This window comes from Schistocerca cancellata, chromosome 3, assembly GCF_023864275.1.
Source record: "Schistocerca cancellata isolate TAMUIC-IGC-003103 chromosome 3, iqSchCanc2.1, whole genome shotgun sequence".
NCBI lineage: Eukaryota > Metazoa > Arthropoda > Insecta > Orthoptera > Acrididae > Schistocerca > Schistocerca cancellata.
Genome location: NC_064628.1, coordinates 366,497,287 through 366,518,619, shown reverse-complemented (window position 1 = coordinate 366,518,619; position 21,333 = coordinate 366,497,287). Strand labels below are relative to the sequence as shown.

Genomic DNA, 21,333 nt, shown 5'->3' with positions numbered 1-21,333 from the left:
GGGTAATACGCAACGCCGTGCTGGTTCCCAACGGCCTCGTATCACTAGCAGTCGAGATGACAGGCATCTTATCCGCATTGCTGTAACGGATCGTGCAGCCACGTCTAGATCCCTGAGTCAACAGATGGGGACGTTTGCAAGACAACAACCATCTGCACAAACAGTTCGACGACGTTTGCAGTAGCATGAGCTATCAGGTCGGAGACCATGGCTGCGGTCACCCTTGACACTGCATCACAGACAGGAGCGCCTGAGATGGTGTACTCAACGACGAACCTGGGTGCACGAATGGCGAAACGTAGTTTTTTCGGATTAATCCAGGTTCTGTTTACAGCATCATGATGTTCGCATCTGTTTGGCGACATCGCGGTGAACGCACATTGGAAGAGTGTATTCGTCATCGCCATACTGGCGTATCACCCGGCTTGATGATATGGGGTGTCATTGGTTACACGTCTCAGTCACCTCTTGTTCGCATTGATGGCATTTTGAACAGTGGACGTTACATTTCAGATGTGTTTCGACCCGTGACTCTACCCTTCATTCGATCCCTGCGAAACCCTACATTTCAGCAGGATAATGCACGTCCGCATATTGCAGGTCTTGTACGGGCCTTTCTGGATACAGAAAATGTTCGACTGCTGCCCTGGCCAGCACATTCTCCAGGTCTCTCACCAACTGAAAACGTCTGGTCAATGGTGGCCGAGCAACTGGCTCGTCACAATACGCCAGTCACTACTCTTGATGAACTATGGTATCGTGTTGAAGCTGCATGGGCAGCTGTACCTGTACACGCCATACGCCATCCAAGCTCTGTTTGACTCAATGCCCAGGCGTATCAAGGCCGTTATTACGGCCAGAGGTGGTTGTTCTCGGTACTGATTTCTCAGGATCTATGCACCCAAACTGCGTGAAAACGTAAGCACATGTCTGTTCTAGTATAATATATTTGTCCAATGAATACCCGTTTATCATCTGCATTTCTGCTTGGTGTTGCAATTTTAATGGCCAGTAGTGTATGATTGAATAAATGGTCTCTAGCACGGAAACCAAGCATTTCCAGACATAGGTTCATTAGACTTGTGTTGTTCCGTATCCTCTCATCGATCAATCCATAGAGTTTGTACGCAACGGAAAAAATCACACTGTATATCTACCTACCGAGGTTCCATTCAAATACGTTTCCGCCCGAGATCTATTCATTGATTTGGCTATAGATGAAAGGGATATGTATCTGCCCAAGGATAACTACGGCGCGTTATCGGAATCTTCTCAAGATTTGCTGCCAATAATGACATGGCGTCAACTGTACATTTGGTTTCGCGAAAATGTTTCAGAAACAGCACCTAATTTACGGTGTAGTGATTCACTGTCGCTATACCGAACCTTAAGCAATGTCGTACAGTGTGGGCAGTCAGGGATTAGTGCGTATGCCTGCTGGTTCACCGACATTCTGTGAGGAAGAGCATGGGCGTGCTGTGTTGGTTGCGTGCCAACGTCTGGTATTGGCGCCAGTGTGACGGCTTGAAGCCAGTAGACAATAGGAGCGTGCAAACGTAGCGACCCCTTCTCTGTGCGCAGGCGCCGTGGACTCGTTCTGTGCTGTCTGCGGTTGCGCCTGGCCACGTCTCTTGTGGAGTACGGAGAAAGAAAGGCGCTCTAGTTTGCTTCACAGACGGCCTTATTTGCCTGAGCAACACGCGTCTTTGTTTCTGAACAGTGGGAACAACATTTAGCTTTAGGTTTTGTTATATTGTCATGCGCAGGCGTCTTCTGTAAATACCGGATATACTAACGAGTACGTGTCTCAGCCAGAAAGCGAAATGTGTAAGATATACGTGTATGGCAGCGAGTGTTTACGGCTATTTAGCGTTCACTTTTCTGTTCTGTTCGCGAGTGAACCGTGAGAAAAACGACTCAGTGTTTACATCCTTACGGCCTCGCATCTCTCACATCTAATTTCTATATTTCTTAAGCAGAATATACGGCGATGGCAATAATACCGTTCTTCACTTTGTCTCAAACATTAATTATTTGAAGTATTTTGCAGTGTTTCACAAAACGTGTGTTGTGCTTCTTCCCACTATTCGAGTATAATTATTTAATTATACGTTGCACGATTTGGACTGACATTAAGTGGGACAAGTCAGTTTGCAGGCTATTTATAAATATTTATTTATTTGTGAGTTTGGCTATAAGCTTATTACATACAAATTGTTAAATAGCACAGTGACTTTAATTTCATAAAAACGAACATTTTAGTTATTGTCGCTGCTCTTGTTAGAAATGCAACACAGATTTATGAACAAAGTAAACATTTTTTTCCACTGTACAACATGGTAAATCTGAGTTTAGTTAAATATTCATGTACTGAATCGAAAGTGTTATGGAGAAGAAATAATTTCATATTAGAATGAAATTTTCACTCTGCAGCGGAGTGTGCGCTGATATGAAACTTCCTGGCAGATTAAAACTGTGCCGCACCGAGACTCGAACTCGGGACTTTTGTCTTTCGCGGGCAAGTGCTCTACCAACTGAGCTACCCAAGCACGACTCACGCCCCCTCCTCACAGCTTTAATTCCGCCAGTACCTCGTCTCCTACCTTCCAAAGTTCACAGAAGCTCTCCTGCGAACCTTGCAGAACTAGCACTCTTCGAAGAAAGGAGGTTCGCAGCAGAGCTTCTATGAAATTTGGAAGGTAGAAGACGAGGTACTGGCGGAATTAAAGCTGTGAGGAGGGGGCGTGAGTCGTGCTTGGGTAGCTCAGTTGGTAGAGCACTTGCCCGCGGAAGGCAAAAGTCCCGAGTTCGAGTCTCGGTTCAAATGGTTCAAATGGCTCTGAGCACTATGGGACTCAACTGCTGTGGTCATCAGTCCCCTAGAACTTAGAACTACTTAAACCTAACTAACCTAAGGACATCACACACACCCATGCCCGAAGCAGGATTCGAACCTGCGACCGTAGCATCAGCGCGGCTCCGGACTGGACCGCCTAGAACCGCACAGCCACCGCGGCCGGCGCGACGAGTCTCGGTCCGAAAAACAGTTTTAATCTGCCAGGAAGTTTCAAATTCAGATTATATTTAAAATTCGCTTTATGTTGTTGGGTAAGTGGCCAAAGAATTTTGTAGCTCCTTTCACAGCCACTGACGGCTGTAGTAATATCTAAAGTTTGGCATTTGGTATTTTAGTCCTGTAGCTGCTTGCATTACATTTTTTGCTCAAAATTGAGATGTAGTATTCATGACGAATTTCATTGGGAACTATATTTTATGTATAATGAATATACAATTGTAATGCTTATCTCCTTGAAACCGTGCCACTAAAATGACTGCGGGAGAAAACCTCGTGTAACTCTCTCTCTGTTCTCTTTTGGAGATACACTACACGTCCCGACAATTCATCCACTAGTACGTATTTAGGTTGTTCTCTCAACGACCGCTTTCGTGAGTTCTCCTCTATTCATTTCACTACGCCTGATTATTTCCTAAATGAGAGTTAAGTTCAGTACTCAAATCTTACTAGATGTTGGTATTACTTTTGCGCACTATTTTTCATTTATTCTAATTTAAGTCCAGCCGAAAATCATTTTAACCCCAAATTGTTCGATGTGGGCCATATGACGGTAGTTGTCCATGCAAAAGTCACTCACGACAGTGAGAAAATTTGGAAACTGTGATACATTCTGAACAACAATAAATAAAATAAGTGTATGGAATGGTAAACGAGAGATCTTCGTCAGCTGTTGGGATAATGCCGTGCACTTTCTTGAATATGGTGAAATAGCAAATGCGTTCTGTATGGTTAGTTCGTAATCGATTGTAAGTCAGGGTGTTCATTCCATTTTTATTAAAAATGGGACTACTAAAAAGTTAAGGAACAAACGTGGACAATTAGCGGAAAAAAGGGATACAAACAGTATTGAGAAAATTTAATGTACGTATAAGTTTACTTTTGCATCATGCCCTCTTATGATCCCAAATGACTTTTTACAGTTATTATGCTGCACTGTCACAGTAATTTTCACTTTCCATATTTTATCACGAAATACTCATCCTTTGACATTTTGTCACAAAATTGAACACATGATACCTCATTAAAAGGGGTTTTGACTATGAGCAAGGCCTTCACTTTTTCAGTCTTCACCCTATCACTGACCGCTGAAAGATCGTTAAGGAAAAGACACATACATTCTGCAATTTCTCCACTACCAGTGACAATAGGAAACTCAATTTTTATATTGCTGCTAAAAATGTACCTTCTTTTTCGTTTGATGAAACAGTGATTCTATAGATTTAAGGATGTCGTGTATCCACTTTAACGCCTTGAGATTTGGTTACTACAGTGGAAACCGAAATGCTTACTATGTAAACAAATCGAAAATACAACTTAACATGAATCGATACTACTAACAATGCATAACATTAACGGTAAATAAACAAAAATCGTAGAGCGAGTTGTACAAATGGCGTTTCCTAGCGTATGTAATAAGAGCGCAGAACACTTTAGCCAAGTGGTATCACAAGAAGGCGGGACATTTGACGGTCCCCAAATAACTTTCGTGGCAGCAGGACATTTTGGAGAAAACGTGATGTCCCAGCAAAAACGGGACGAATGAACACCCTATCGTAAGTCTGCAAGGGATAAACAAATAACTCAGATCACTTACACGTAGAATGGAATCTACCAATTTTTTTCACCTCCTCAAACACTTAACGTTTCTTAAGACAACTGCAATTGTCTGAAAGCTTTGAGACGAATAAGCCTTTTGTCTTAAAAACCAAGATATAGAACTGTTCTCCATTTTTACGTGTCTTTTCACTAACGCTGTGTCCATGCGGTGGTAGGAGCATGACTTTGTGGCAGATTACCTTGTACTGAGCAGGCTATTTTGTACGGAAACGTTCGACGCATCTGAATAGTTATACTATGCACGAGTTGAACATCTGGATTTGGCATCTGGACTTCTGCTGTCTGATCTGTACCAAAGATTAACAAGACTTGCCAGTGCAACATGTCGATAGGGAAATATTACGTATAGTTTCTTGGGGAAACGATGTACGATGAAGAATTCTATCAGTTTGCTCAACTGATATGGCTTGCGCACTGAAATCAGTTTCTTGACCGTCACTGAAGCGAAATGTTTAACACTGTAATACAGGAATGTTTCATTTCGTGTTTATTTCTAGGTATTCACTTCAAAAGTCTAGTGGTAAGGCAACAGCGAACGAAATACCAACATACAATATCCTAAATCGACATATTTCCGTTCTCATCATCAATATTTTGGACATTCACTTTTGGATGAAGGTCTTCTACATATATATCCATGAATTCCAACTTTTATTAAAGCTTTTAAGGTTACTTAACCTGCAGAAACCAACACGTTGGGCTAAACGAGAATCTCAATACATGGAGCCGCTCGTGTGTCTGTCTGTCTCTCTCTCTCTCTCTCTCTCTCTCTGCCTCAGGTAAAAGCGAACGGGTTACTGTTAGTTGTAATATAGACTCTATGACCACAAATATACAATAAACTAAAAAAAATTCATTCTGGCTTTAAGAAGAAACCGCTCTTCAGGAGGAACTTTCGTAAGTTCTAAAGATATGCAAAATGTACTTCACCTTTAGTTGAAATTTGAAAGGACATACAGTACCTTGTCGGTGCAAACACACTCCTCTATTTTGCAATGGTTTCATCATTTCTTCGTAAATTTGACTTTTTATTACTGCCAATACATATTTTACTAATTTATTTTTTTTGTCTTGACCCTTGATATTCTTTCCCAAAATACTTGTAATTGTATTTGTTAAAAACTTATTACTAGTAATAATACCTGCATTGTAAGAAATATTATTATTATTATTATTATTATTATTGCAGTGGTAAGTAATACAAGAATCAATTAATAACATTTTGTTGTATTCCTGTTATCTTCTGCTAAGTATCTCTGTTCAAACGATCCTGCGATGCTCCGTTAGTTGATGTGGTCATTCCAAGGTTTCGTTTACTTTTTTTGAATAGCTGCTACGGCATTCTTTCGTTAAATGACTTCTTCGAAAGCATATTTGTTGGATTTGATTTCTGTGCAGTTCGTGCTCCTTTGTCTTCGGCAAAGCCACATTTCTTTTGCTTTTAAGCGCTTTGTGTCTGTCATAAACAGTGTCCAGGTTTCACAGCTATATAGGAGCATACTCAAGATCAACGGGTTGACATTTATTTCCTTTTCTATACTAGACGACTTCCAGTGAGAGCACATTTTCCGACTCCAAGTCTTTTTCTGATTTCCATGCTACATCTCTGCCTTTTGTAATTAACGTGTCTAAATAACAAAATTTGTATTTTTATCTACATTTCTTCCAATGTGGATGGCAAGTGTCTTTATCTTTGATTTGAATAATGTCATTATTTTCTTTTTTACTGTTAATTTTAAGTTAATACTTTTTCTGAATTGTCGTAAATTTAGAATGTATCTTCCGCATATGATTTTGAGTGCATCGTTTAGAAGAATATCACACAAAAACCTCGTATACTGAGTGACCAATCGTTCACGTTAACGCTTGATGTCTTTACTTAGTAGATATTCATAATTTTTTCCATGAAAATGTTAACTAGATTTGGTGATTACGAAGAATCTTGTCTTACTCCTTTTGTAATTTTAATTTCCGTCACCCTCCATTAATCTCTATCCTCGTATTGTGGTTCCTGTATATGTTTAGTCTGTCCATCTGCTTTCCAGTCACATATGTATTGTGCAGTTGTCTAACACAGTAAGATATTAACTCTTGATTGAAGGATTGAGTAACCACATGAGCCGAATATATTAAAAGCTACAAAGGACGACGATATGAAATGGAAGGAACGTGCAAATTCTGGTTTTGGCAAAGGAAGTGGCAGACTCTGGTTCACGTTTTAATAATTTTCTAAGGAAGGACAAAATAAAAGAAAGAAGCAAGTAACCTGCACACAACAAGAGAACAACAGAAGGAAGACACGTATGGGAAACCTGTTGCAAAATCCATTAACGAATGTTGCTCCTCTTCCTGATTTTGTATAGTCTGTCAGTAAACGAAACACTAGGAAGACGGGGGATTTCACTGAGAGAACTGCATAAATATGGAGCCACCTGGGGTGGCAGAGGATTCGCATAAGCTTCTGCTGTTTTTGTTTTGACTCGGCTGCGCGCATACCTCCATGTTCAGTGGTGCCACTCGTAAAGGGTTTTATGGAGACTATCGTAAGCCCCAGACGCGGAGGTTTTTGTAGCTGCCTGGGAGCGCTTCAAAGGAAACCCGGGCAGGCGGGAGCAGCCGCACTCACGCGATGTCGCCTCCGCCGACGAGCTGCTCGCACTAAAACCTAACGATCATGACGTTCCGAGGCCACGGCTGGGTACGCTTGCTCAGACTCATCACTAGAAACGTTTATAGCGGACTATTCGAGCATTCGGACGCTGGGATGCGAATTCATAAATTACCTAACTTACAAGAGCAGAAGCAAACCTTATAGCAAAATGTATCACTTGCAATGAAAAGATGGACGTAGAATATACGAGCTTCCGAAAAAAGAAACAGCACGTCAGTAAACGCAAAATATTTATAACCATAAATGGCTTTCCTACAACCGTAGATTCAGACATTATATAACACTGATCGAAACAGAAGTGCTGTACATATCATAGACACAAACTCTCTGTACAAAACATTAAAAGACCAATTAGAAGCAATACAAAGTAATATTAAGAAAAAAATCTTATGGGTCAAGAATATCAGATGGAATATGTCATCTAAACCCTTGGCAGAAATGTGGTGTCACCGCCAGACACCACACTTGCTAGGTGGTAGCCTTTAAATCGGCCGCGGTCCGTTAGTATACGTCGGACCCGCGTGTCGCTACTATCAGTGATTGCAGACCGAGCGCCCCCACACGGCAGGTCTAGAGAGACTTCCTAGCACTCGCCCCAGTTGTACAACCGACTTTGCTAGCGATGGTTCACTGACAAAATACGCTCTCATTTGCCGAGACGATAGTTAGCATAGCCTTCAGCTACGTCATTTGCTACGACCTAGCAAGGCGCCATTACCAGTTACTATTGATACTGTAATCATGTATCGTCAAGAGCGACGCTCATCATTAATGGATTAAAGTTAAGTATTCCACCAGCTACGTCCTTTTTTCTACAGTCTAATTTCCTTGTCCTGTTCCAGACCTCACGCCCGCCTGCGTGCGCTAAAACGCGTGCCTTTCGGCTTCCTCTAATAATACCGTGTTGGCTCTCCCGCCAAGCCACAACAAGAAATATATAGGTAAATCCAAAAATCGCGTATATGAAGAATGCAAATCCTAGAACGTATAGAAATAAAGGACCCAACCGGACTAACCCAACGGATTCACACATCGTTCAAAAATAAGATTATGTGGCACAACTGACAAAAATAAGTAGCAAAAGATCTTGACGAATTAGGTTGGTAAATGTACAAGACCGAGATGAAATCGGGAAAGTCACGTAAATAGGGAGCTTTGAGAAAGAAGGGAGAACGGCACAGACGGACGAAGCGATGTTAACACGCTCAGTCGTTGTTCATGAATGAATACTAGCCTGCAAGGAAGGCCAACGATGGTTGCTTTCGCAGGGTCCTAAGTGACCCATTCGTGATAGAAGATGGAAGAAAACGTAAGAAACTAAAGCAGTGAAGCAGAGACTGTAATTCTTTTTGCTATTTGTTAATTTATGCCTTTCCATGTGGCATGTGAGACGGTGACGATACCTGCCACAATGAAGATTTGTTCCTCCTTGTGTCTGGCTGGATCCAGTACACGCTCTTGCAGCGTTCCCATTTTGCATTATTGGTGCAGTGGATATAATTCAAAGATAGGCTCGCCGTCAAAAGTCACAGGCTTCCGACGGCTGTGGGCTCTTTAAGAAACAAATGAATCTGGATATATCCACACCGTCAGTGGATCGATTGCTGGGCTTTCCTCCATGTTCTATATTTTATACGGAAATACCATTATTTAACACTACACTGCAAGAATACACTGATGGCACAAAAATCGCGCTATCAAAAAAATTGTCTCGTTATGAAATTTTGGCAATATATTTGTCTAGGTAACTTATTTAACTGATTAACATTGCAAGATCACAGGTTAATATAAGCGCAAGATACGTCATTGCAAATGTGAAGTTCTGGTGCATCAATAACCAGTGTAAGAGCCTGTTGCGCCAATACAGTGGAGGGAGCGGGGGGGGGGGGGGTTAGAGGGAGGTGGGGAGGGGGTGAAAGGGGGTGAATGTAGTTTGTGGATGTCACTGGAGTTGTCGTCCGATGACGTCCTGTATGTGTCCGATTGGAGACAGATGTAGTAATCGAGCAGGCCAAGGCAATATGTTGACACTCCGTAGAGCATTTTAGATTACAGTAGCGCTTTGTGAGCGAGAGGTAACCTGTTGGAAAACTCCCCTGGAATGCTACTCATGAATGGCAGCACAACAGTCAGAATCACAGCCGGCCACAGTGGCCGAGCGGTTCTAGGCGCTTCAGTGCGGAACCGCGGTGCTGCTACGGTCGCAGGTTCGAATCCTGCCTCGGGCATGAATGTGTGTGATGTCGTTAGCTTAGTTAGGTTTAAGTAGTTCTAAGTTCTAGGGCACTGATGACCTCAGATGTTACGTCCCATAGTGCTCAGACCCATCAGAATGATAAGACTGACGTACGTATCTTCTAGTTAGAGTGCGTAGGATAAACACTAGAGTACCCATGCTCTCATACGAAATCAAACCTGAGACCATAATTCCATGTGTAGGTCCATGTGTGCATGTGTCTAGCACACAGACAGGTTCGTAGCACGTCCACAACTGACTTCCTTCTAACAAACACACGGCCCTCACTGGCACCGAGGCAGAACCGGCTTTCATCGCGAAACACAACAGACTTCCACGCTGTTCTCCAGTGAGCTCTCGCTTGACACCACTGAACTCGTGGTTTTGGGTCAGCGGCATGCACGCTGCTGAGCGTTTGGCTTGGAGTTGTCCTTGAAGCAACCGATTTGTAACAGTCCGTTGTATCACCGTGGGGCCGGCTGCTGCTCAGACTACTGCTGCAGATGCTGTACGGTGCGGCAGAGCCATACGCCGAACACAGTGTTCTTCCCTCTCGGTAATGCTATGCGTCCGTCAGTAGCCCAGTCAACTTGCGAGCGTACAGTCTCGTGACCGCTACTTCCAGCAGTCGTGTGCAGTGGCTACATTCCAGCCAACTCTTTCTGCAGTATCGCAGAAGGAACATCCAGCTTCTCGTATCCCTGTTGCATGACCTCGTTCAAACTCTGTGAGGTGTTGGTAATGGCGTCTTTATCATCTTAAAGGTATTCGTGACTAAGATCAACTCACCTCGTCCAATCTGAAAGGTAACCGACACCGTGCATTGAAAGCAAACCTGATTTGCAGCCTCATAGTGGCTCCACTAGCGCCGCTTTCAGGCGACTGCTGCGAAGTCTGAATAGACATCATCTTTTTGATATAGAAACACCTCCGCCAACTTCCGTTGATGTCGTACAACTCGTTGTCGGTATTGCGATTTTTTTTCCCGACAGGGTATGCGGCGTTACTCTCTGTCAACATCTCGCTTTTATTTTCTCCTGGCTGTTTCTGTGCTGCTTTCTCCTTTTTCTCTCTTTGGCTAATCTCGTCCGTCTGACAATAGGACTTACAGCCGATGTCATCAATTACTTGTTGCATACACTGTCTGCTCAGAAGTATCCAGACACCACTATGTAATGCGGAATTGACTACTAGACGTCATGAGAGTCGGACCCGCCAGTATAAGAGGATGCGGGAAATATTGTGGTGTCAGCAGAGGACAGTAACAGCAGAAAGCTTATTGACTTCGAACGTGCGCTAGATATTGTATGTCACCTGAGTTACAAATCTATCCGGAACACTTCAACCCTTCTAACGCTGCCCAGACCGACTGTTGGTGATCCGATTGCGAAGTATAGACGCAAAAGAACAATCACAGCTGCACCAAGAGCAGGCAGACCTTTTGTACTGACGGATAGGGACCGTAGAGCATTGCAGAGAGTGGTTGAAAAACCGCATAAAATTAGAGGAAGGGTTCACTTGTGAGTTCCAAAGTGCTGTTATCAATGCAGCTAGCACAATGACTTAGGGAGTTCAAAAGAACGGGGTACAATCTTTAGGCTGCCACACATCACTATAGTTAGTGTTAAGGGATGTTGACGTGATGTAAAAACGCTGTCACTGGCCACTGAATGACTGGAAGCTAGTGATTTCGAGTGATGAATCAAGCTGTGTGCTGTGGCAGACCGTAGGAGCCCGTATTCTTTTCATCACATAGTGTATATTCTAATCTCTGTTTTCCACATACTCATTTCATCGCTGAGCCAACTGCCTTGCCGCCGTGGTAACACCGGTTCCCGTCAGATCACCGAAGTTAAGCGCTGTAGGGCTGGGCTAGCACTTGGATGGGTGATCATCCGGTCTGCCTAGCGCTGTTGGCAAGCAGGGTGCACTCAGCCCTTGTGAGGCAAACTGAGGAGCTACTTGATTGAGAAGTAGCGGTTCCGCCTCGGAAACTGACATACGGCCGGGAGAGCGGTGTGCTGACCACATGCCCCTTCATATCCGCATCCAGTGACACCTGTGAGCTGAGGATGACACGGCGGCCGGTCAGTACCGTTGGGCCTACATGGCCTGTTCGGGAGGAGTTTAGTTTAGTTTAGTTTCATTTCATCGCTCATTCTGTAGATAATCTCTTCATTTATTATATTATTACTACATGTAATTATCATCATCCATATTTGATACCTCAGTTGAAACCTTTCGTTTGGCTTCATTCCAATTTTCACTCGCATTCGGGAGGACGACCCGCGTCCGGCCATCCTGATTTAGGTTTCCGTGATTTCCGTAAATCGCTTCAGGCAAATGCCGGGATGGTTCCTTCGAAAGGGCGCGGCCGACTTCCTTACCCATCTCTCCGTAATCCGATGGGACTGATGACCTCGCTGTTTGGTCCCCTCCCCAAATCAACCAGCCAACCAGTTTTCACAACAACCCGTGATTCATTTCCATACATTCTGTGCTGCAGACGTACTAAGAAATTTCTTCCTCACTTGAAGGCCTACGTTTACTACTAGTAGACTTATTTTGGAGGAGGAATGTTCTCTTTGCTACGATATTCACCTTTTTATATTCTTGCTTCGTCTTTGCTGCTTAGGTAAAGTAATTCGTTCTTTTCATCTCTTGTTTTCATATTAAGTTTGTAGCTGACGTCATTACTGCCTCAGTACATCCGTTTTTCTTTAAAAATCATCCATCTGTAGTTATGCTCAGCACAATTTTCAGTCCATTCACCTGACCCTGGAATTCATCCTTATTTCACAGCCATGTCATCAGCAAATTCTGTCATTGGTATCCTAATTCTCTGAAATTTATTACCGCTTCTGAGCCATCAGTTTTATTTCTTTAGTTGTTTCCGAGATATACTTGTTACACACTATACGAGCAAGACTGTACGCCTGGCATACGCTCTTTTTTATCCGAGCACTTCTGTTGTATTCCTCGTTTCTTTATTGTTTCCTAATAGTTCAAGTAGACATCATATATCACCCGTCTTTGCCTACCTTGTATGCGCAGGTTTGCTAAACACTCTCTTAATATTGTTTGTATTATTGTAGGAAACGATACGCAAAAGATGCAGAAGAATGAAAACGAATGAGGATCCGAAGATGAGCATAGTAGCTCAGAACAGAGAAAAATTGAGGAACATATAAGTAGCTCACAACAGAGAAAAATTAAGGAACATGCACTGGAAGCTCGAGCCTCTTCGTGGGCTGTAAAACAGAAAGGTAAGTTGACAAGTCAGCTTATAAGTAGTAATGTTGTTAATGACAGTCAGATAAGTATCCACAGTGGAGGAATACTGAAATTATATGGAGGTTTCATTGACTAGTAAGTGATGTAGAGCGACAGATTTCATCTATGATGAGACCACAAGCTGGGACTGCAACAGAACGCCGAAGTAATCATCCTGGCCTTGCCCTCAATTAATATAGGAGTACCAACCAGAACGAACTGGAAAAAGGGAATAAGATAAATCTCCTATTATTTTCAATTTGTGTTCAGAGAATATGATCGAACATTACCTTTTCCATGGCAGGGGGTAAAAATTGGAAGAAGCAGAGTATAGTGTTGAAGAAGGTGACACGACTCTTCTTTCGTAATGAGTGAAAAAGACTTGCAGGAAATAGTGGAGCCAAAGGAAAGACTAAAAATCAGTACCAGGAAAACAAAAAGTATGGCACTAAAAGAAATAAAATAATAGAGATAATACTGAATGGAGAAACGGAGCACGTGAAGAGCTTTAAATAAAAATACAAAAAAACAGTTGGAAGGTTAGGGTGAAAAATGAGAGCGCAATAACAAGAAAGTAAACCGGATAGGACATATGTGGAAAGAAGCAGATGGCGAAGGAAGAAGAGATAACAGATCGTGTATGATGTGCTGGGCGGCAGCACGTACAATACCATTGTGAACGAAGCAGTAGACCGTCAGAAATGGAGGCACAAAGAACCTGCTGACATACGAGAAAACCGAGGACGATGAATCTAATATTGGTCTTGGGATCCTTATAGTCGAGTCCAGTAGGACTATAGAAGGTAGTCAATTTTTTTAAATCATCATTTAAACACAAGCGTCATCGTAGATACGGGATTATACGTGTGTAAACTGCCTCATGATGTATGACCGAAAAGAGTTAGCGGAAAATAAAAAGTTAGGTTATTCATTTCGAAGAAACGTTGTTTCAAAAATTTTGTGCCGATCGGTACGTAGGCGATAAAAACGTTTTTGAAGCTTTAGCTCTCACGCACCAGCGCAATCAAGGTTACAACAAGCTAAAGTAATCAGTATCAGGAAATTACTCTAATACTTGGCGTTGATTACCGTTCATGATTTAAATACTGCCTGTGTAATATTTCAAGCGGTCTACAGTAATCAGACTGTATCTGTCATCACAACTTATTACCTCAGCAAGATGATCGAGATGGCGCAGTGCTCAAGACATTGTCTTCGCATTCGGGCTGATCGTCTTTCAGATCCCTATGCAAGCATACTGTAATAGCGTTAACTCCGTTCTGGCCACTGTGGAAACGGTTCTCTGCCCATTTTCTGAACCACCCTTGTCAATAAGATAATCGGCTCCGCATCTGATCCCAGCGCCGACGGAACGTTAAAATCTATAATTATCATTGCTTTCTTTGTACTAAAACAGAACGCTGGAAACATTTCCGTTGCTATAGATTGCAGTTTGGCCGCACGAATGGATTCGATTAAGCTACCGACAAAGCAGGGCACTCGAGACCTCTATCAGGGAACACTTCACTAACATTCGCAATTTTTGAGCAAACGATGAAGAGATAGACACACTCAGGAAGCAAATAACTGAATAGGAGGAAGTATGGCCGATTGGTTCGGAACAACTCACAGTTGTTTGACAGTCCACGGAAATCTACTACAGCTGCATGCACACCCTGCAAAACATGCATGTGTGCTAGAAGGCTAACAGATTTGTACTCATAACTCGATCATTGACGCAGTTATTAGATTGCTTAACAAAAAAAAGTGCACGAATTCATATTTCATTCCTTATTTAAACTGTAAGTATATTAAAGATTCAGATCTGTACATGCAGATATAATGAATCGTTGTGCATGCGAAAGCATGCTTACGCAGATATTCCAAAACTCCGCACATAAAACAGGGATTTTCTGATTCTCACACCTCGGTTTCTATTGGTTGTAAAAAGGTGGGATCAAGTGTTTCGGATAGCATTTGGGCTATGGACTATTTGTATACCCAACAGACGGATCGTCTTAGTTTCACTGTCCTATGGTAGAGGGTCAAACTACGACTATTACATAGTTCCTCCTGCTTAGGCAAGTGGAGAAAATCGTTTGGTTGTCTTTGCACTTGATGTTGTCCACCGGACGGTTCCTCGGAAAACCCCAAAAACTATATATTCGCCGTCATCAACGGTCGAAAAACCAAACGATAGCTGTAGTTTTTGCGATATATTCCTATCACCCCGATCTCGAACTACCTTTAAAAATTTTTAATATCTTTATTCCTTTCCAAGATGCAGAGGTTCAAAGTTACCTTACTCATACACATAAAATATGCACTTCAAAATTAAATATAAATTGATTGACGACGAGTATATCTGTGACAAACCTATGATTTAATTAAACTGACAGGTATACCCCCGAATGTGTGAATGAATGAATGATGCAGTTGCGTAAATTCATGGGCAGTTCCTGAGGAAATCCAAAAAAGCCTTCGAACCTTTTTTCGCCGTCAGCAGCGGACCAAACTCCAGCTGCGGATTCCAAGACTGATATTATAGTAAATGGCTGTAGTTTTTCCGATATACTCGTAAGATTCCGTCTCGAACAAACTTGATAATTTTCTGTGACAGAGAAAAGAAGGGAACCAGGGTAAAAAGACTCCTGTTGGAGCACAAAATAGGCGAACATGCTGCTCTTTCTTAAAAGACTCTGACTGAAAAGTGGGATACCAGCGGTCTCATTCTGCCTTCCACAGCACCTTTAAGAAATTTCGAAAATACTGGTATGCGAATATATCCGCGCTTTTTTGTGCAGAGAAAAGAGACAGTGCCAGGGGAATAAAAGGAGGAGTAGTAATAAATGTTGGCAGATAGTAGACAGTGGTTGTGAGGCAGTAAAAGCGAAGGAGACAAAGGCGGTGCGAGGAAAACAAGAGGAACCGTGACAGTGGAATGTAGCAGACAATGGCAGAACAGTGCTAGGAAAAGACTAAAGGAGACTGTGTCAATGGGTGAGGACTACAGAGAAAGAGAAAGTGGACGTGGGTGAGAACTAGTGATGAAGAGAGACAGAGCGTATGGCAATGACAATGAGGTAGAGTGTGAGAAGAGACAGGAGCAGTGGGAAGGAATGAATGGAATAGTGACAATAAGAGAGAACGAGAGGAAGACAATGACAGTGAGATGAGATAGCAGTAGGAGGACAGAACGAAGGCGACCGTGGCTGTGAGACAGGCGAAGAGCGACAAAGACATAATGACAATTAAGAGGGCTGAATGAGTGGATGAGAATGAGTAATTAGGAGTGGATGGTTATGAGAGACTTACAGCGATGGGCTAGTGGGTGTGAGAGCGTTACAAATAGGGCAGCTTGTGGGAGTGAGAGGTGAGTTGCTTGTTAAAAACAGCGCGAATGTGTCACATGCCAATATTTTTGCGAAAAATTTTAAAAGCGCTGAGGACAGTGGAATGAGTCAGTTAGTACCCAACTTTCGATCAGAGTCTTTTAATAAAGAGTAGCATACCTACCTTTTTTGTACCCGCCAGGGTAGCCGAGAGCGCTAACACGCTGCTTCCTGGACTCGGGAAGGCGCGCCGGCCCCGGATCGAATCCGCCCGGCGGATTAACGACGAGGGCCGATAAGCCGGCCAGCCTGGATGTGGTTTTTAGGCGGTTTTCCACATCCTGCTAGGTGAATAGCGGGCTGGTCCCCATGTTTCGCCACAGTTACAAGGCTCGCAGACATCTGAACACTTTCGCACTATTCCATGCGTTACACTCGATGCAGACAGTTGGGGTAAACTAATTCTGTCATGGGGATACGGGGTGGCGGCAGGATGGGCATCCGGCCACCCATTCACCATTAACATGCCAAATTCGATTGTCGATGGCTGACTCTGCGTAACTGCGGGACAAGGCTCGAGCGATAGAATATCTTCCTTTCTTGTGCTCCGATAGGAGCAATTTTCCCCTGGTAAATAAATAATAGTCACACGACGAAGTTTCATTTAATACGACGCTTCATTCCAATAAGTTTAATTTCGTTATAAGTATTTCTCAGCCGAAGGTTAATAGTCGTAGACTTCCCCCACAGTTTAAAGAACTGTCACCTGTCTCTCAGTTTTCCTACCAGCAGGGACAAGCGTGAAAATATCTTGTGTAGGAGCGGGTGAAGCACAGTGCCCACGAAATGCTTGAAAACAGACGCGGAAGGCAAGCCTACGGTCGAAGCAGATGTCGCGGCGGCTCAGGTGGCGTGCACGCCAGTGACATTCTGCTTCGGAGCAGTCGAGCGGACACGCAACGCTTTCGCCACAAGTTTTGGACGACTCGGAAAATCGAAGGCTCTGCTACTTCCAGTGGGGCCCTTCCTGTCACCACAGCTGCCGCACCGTCACTATAATTCGGATCCTGTTTCAGTGAAAATGAACGCGAAGAACACATGTTTTGGCCTGTTTGAAATAGGATCTGGACAGCTTGTGTCGAAATGCTTCCTGAAATTTATCTGACACACATTTTCAAGTAGTGGCTGTTTCTTTCAGGAGGTACATAATGTATCGTAGCAATTACAGAACCGAGTACTAATAAATATTTGGCTGATTTGTAACTGCGAACAAAATATTGTCTGATGCTTTCAGGACCTCATTTCGGTGGTCGGACGGGAAGTCACAGTCCTTTCTTGAGAAGCATTTTCAATATTGTTTATCCGAAAATATTTCTGTTACAGCATAGACCCAAATGATAAACTGAACTCATTGTTCTATTCAGCTGATTACAAGGTTCCTATTCAAAGACTTTCTGAAAAATACGGTTTTACTTAGCCTGGAAGGAATTTTGTTGACAGCAGGAGTGTAGAACGCTGGAGCTCTTGTGGAACTTAGATGATGGCTGGGTCATGACTGGGTCACTGGAATCAAGATGAATACTCACAAAGACTACTGGGTGCTATTTCTATAGATTTTTTGTTTGATTGCATATACAAAGAAGTAAGTATGGCGACTTTTCTAAAGAGATATCCAAGATAGTCTCGAACAGGTACTACATATTTCTTCTGAATCTAGATCAAATGCGCTTTACAAAACATCAGTTGTGGGATCGTCTTGCAGCACATCGTACCAGAGACGTCACAGGTACGACTAAATTAAAAGCATGCATATCTATGTAACGTTTCCTATATGAAACATGCACTGGAATACGATTGGCGCCCTTCATCCACAAATGAAGCAACGGTTGAAGTTTTCGGATATTGGACCTGCAATCCTATACGTCCCAAAATATCCGTAAAGTCTGTTTGAAATGTTCAGGTAGATTCTACGTTCGAACGTTGGTGATTTTTTTTTCCTTTTCACCTCAATTATTTGCTGGATGCATTCCAGTCTCTGTCTTCTTCTACAGCTTTTACACTCCATAGCCACTTTTAGTACCATGGAAGCTATTTCCTTATGTCGTAACAGATGTCCTATCATCGTGTCCTTGTTCCTGTCAGTGTTTTCCATATATTCCATTCCTCGCTGATCCTGCGGAGAGCTTTCTCATTCCTTATCAGTCCATTGAATTTTCAACATTCGTCTGTAGCACCACATCTCAAATGCTTCGGTTCTCTTCTGTTCCGGTTTTCCCACGATCCGCGTTTCACTACCATTCAATGCTGTGCTCCAGACGTATCTTCTCAGAAATTTCTTCCTAAAATTGAGGCGCATGTTTGAGAATGACTTCTCTTGGTCAGCAATGCTCTTTTCGACAGTGCTAGTCTACTTTTGGTGTCCTCCTTGCTCCGTCCGCCATGGATTATATTGCTGCCCTGGTAGCAGAATTCCTTAACTTCCTCTACTTCGTGATCACCAATTATGCTGTTAAGTTTCTCTTTTTTCTCATTTCTGCTACTTCTCATTACTTTCTTCTTTCTTCGGTATACTCTAAATCCATATTCTGTACTCATTACACTGTTCATCCATTCAACAGAACCTGCATTGCTTTTCCACTTTCACTGAGGATAGCAATGTCATTATACAGCGTCGAAAAGCTGAAACGTGACCTCAGTTTTCCACACACGATGATTTGTAATTAGTTGGGAATAGCTTAAAAGGAGGCATAAACTGGAATATCGGATGTGAGGCAATCACAAGTGCAAGTCTGAATTATCATATACTGTTACCTATTGGCATCAGAGGTTTTGAATAATAATGAGGCATTTAAACATTAAACAAGAAAATGACGTAAACCTTTCGCCTGGGTCTAGCAGTGTCTAGCGGCACTATTTCAGCCATATTCGGCTACAGACCCACCGTTCGTCCACGCAGAAGTATCCACATTCGACTGCAATGCGACAAGGGGCCAATTGTTTTCTAACATTTCTGAAGCTACTCTGAGCGACCAACTTTTGTTTTAAGTCCCAGACTATGTTTGACACATGTGTGGCAACAGGAAATAGAATACAGTGACGAGTGTCATATTTCGAACGATAACTGAGCATTACTTTTTGGAAGTAGTGCTAATTTTAAGATAGGCAGCGGCCTCTATTATACCTATAAATTTAGCTCATTAAAAATTTATATTTCTCTTCGCATTGAGCAACCAGAATCACGTAAAAACATCAATTCCTCTTCTTTGTTTGCTGTTTTCCAATTTTAGGAGTTCTCCTACATCTTCTCCCCATTCCTTTTTTCCTTTTTTCTATGCATATTATTGCTGATTCCTTACCTGTTTCTCTTTTGAAAGCCTTCTGAGTTAAATACTTGATTGCTTAATAGGTTTCTTTCTAATAATACGGGTTCCTTGATATTCTACGTTTGTAGTTCTTGACATACTTCTGTAATCCATACCATCGTTGATTTATTCCAGAAATACAGGATTATTTGTTTCATTAGTTATCACCCATCCGGTAGAGGTTTCCAAAGACTTTTTACCTACAGTGGGCCAATGATTCTGGTACCTTCTTTGGATTTTGTAGACCTCTTTAATAGTTCACATTTTACAACCATCTGTAGTTTGTATTTCACCAATTATTTTTATAATAATCAGTTTTACTGGTATCTCCTTTCCAGTTTATAGATTATTGTTAAGCAGTCTGGTTTCACCATTGTGGTTTGTTGTTTTGGTTTCGTATTTCTAGAGCTATATTTATTGTTATTGATGTTTTGTAGTTAAATCTGATGATCTTTCCATTTTACTAACTCTTGCATCTAGCTTACACAGGGTATTTAATTTTCCCTTTTCTGTTTCTGGCAGACTGTTGTTAGTGAACCCTTGGCTTCAAATACAGATTCATTAATTATCAGTTCTTTGACATGCAAGCTACTAATGACAAGTATATTTTTTGAATAAAAAGACAACGCTTGTTAATATTATTTAATGAAATTGTAATTCTAGTGTCAATAAAGAATAAATTTTAACGACATCTATACTTGCTTCTTATGCTTACAAATTTGATATTTTGTGATGATGGTAAAGTATTTGGCACTTTTTTGTACCGGATTTGAGTCTGACGAGCGGGCTATCCTAGTTTTTAACGAAAATATTGTATTCTCCTTCCCCTTTCTCACTACCTCTATTTTAATTTGTGGCATATTTTGAACTGTTATTGTATAGTTTAATTTCATTTCGCTTGTCGTATCGCACAGTTGTTATGATTCTAGTCTTTGACGACGTAATAGTCTCGATTTTAACAAATAATTTTTGTAACCATTTGTCACTGTAATGTCATTACCATTTGTATAAAGACAATATTTCTTTTATAGTAAGATGGTTTACAACTATCAGACGCAAGGTACAATAAATGTACAGTAGTTGATGCGCCTTGGTGCCACTGTTCATTTTGTAATGACACCTGCTGGGAAAACTGTCTTTTCGGTCCACACTCTACAGAATTATGTCAGTAGTCTGTGAATGGAAACGCTATATCTACGTGCAGTAATGTCTTCTTGGGAGATGTAGTGGGTGTTTCAAAAGGAATATATGGTTTTTAAGGCTTTGTAGTATATATCACATTCACATTCCAAATATAAATAATACCCCAAATGAAAGAGAAACACAAACGGTTTTTCTTACAATTATTCAGTGTGAACACCGATCACACATCGAGACGATAGGCGAGTTGTTCCGTAACATTGATCAGTGTGTCAGGAGCAACTGTTGCAACAACACTGTTTCTAAAGTTGGATAGATCAGCTGTTATCGGAGGCACATTGCGAGTAGGATGTTCAAGTTTTTATGCTGGTAACGCCACGTAGCGCTCTGTATGAAAATCACTGACTGTGACGTGTGCAGTCTGTGACTGGTTGGACTCATTATTGGAATATTGGCTTGTGTTGTGTTGGGCATTTGAATGTGGACAGCACGTAGCGTTGTGCAGTTGGAAGTGAGCCGCCAGCAGTGGTGGATGTGCAGAGAGAGATGCCAGAGTTTTGAGAGGTTGCTATAAGCGGATGATCTGGACGTGTGTCCGCCAGAAAAAGGAAATTTGTAAAGATGCT

At 42.1% G+C, this 21,333-nt stretch overlaps 1 protein-coding gene and 1 pseudogene across 1 annotated transcript in view; one reads left to right on the top strand and one right to left on the bottom strand.

The window, feature by feature from the left end:
- LOC126176310 (NK1 transcription factor-related protein 1-like) overlaps positions 1 to 21,333 on the bottom strand; it is a 292,898-nt gene that overhangs the window by 208,886 nt on the left and 62,679 nt on the right. The window lies entirely within an intron of this gene.
- Positions 11,402 to 11,519, top strand: LOC126177483 (5S ribosomal RNA; annotated as a pseudogene).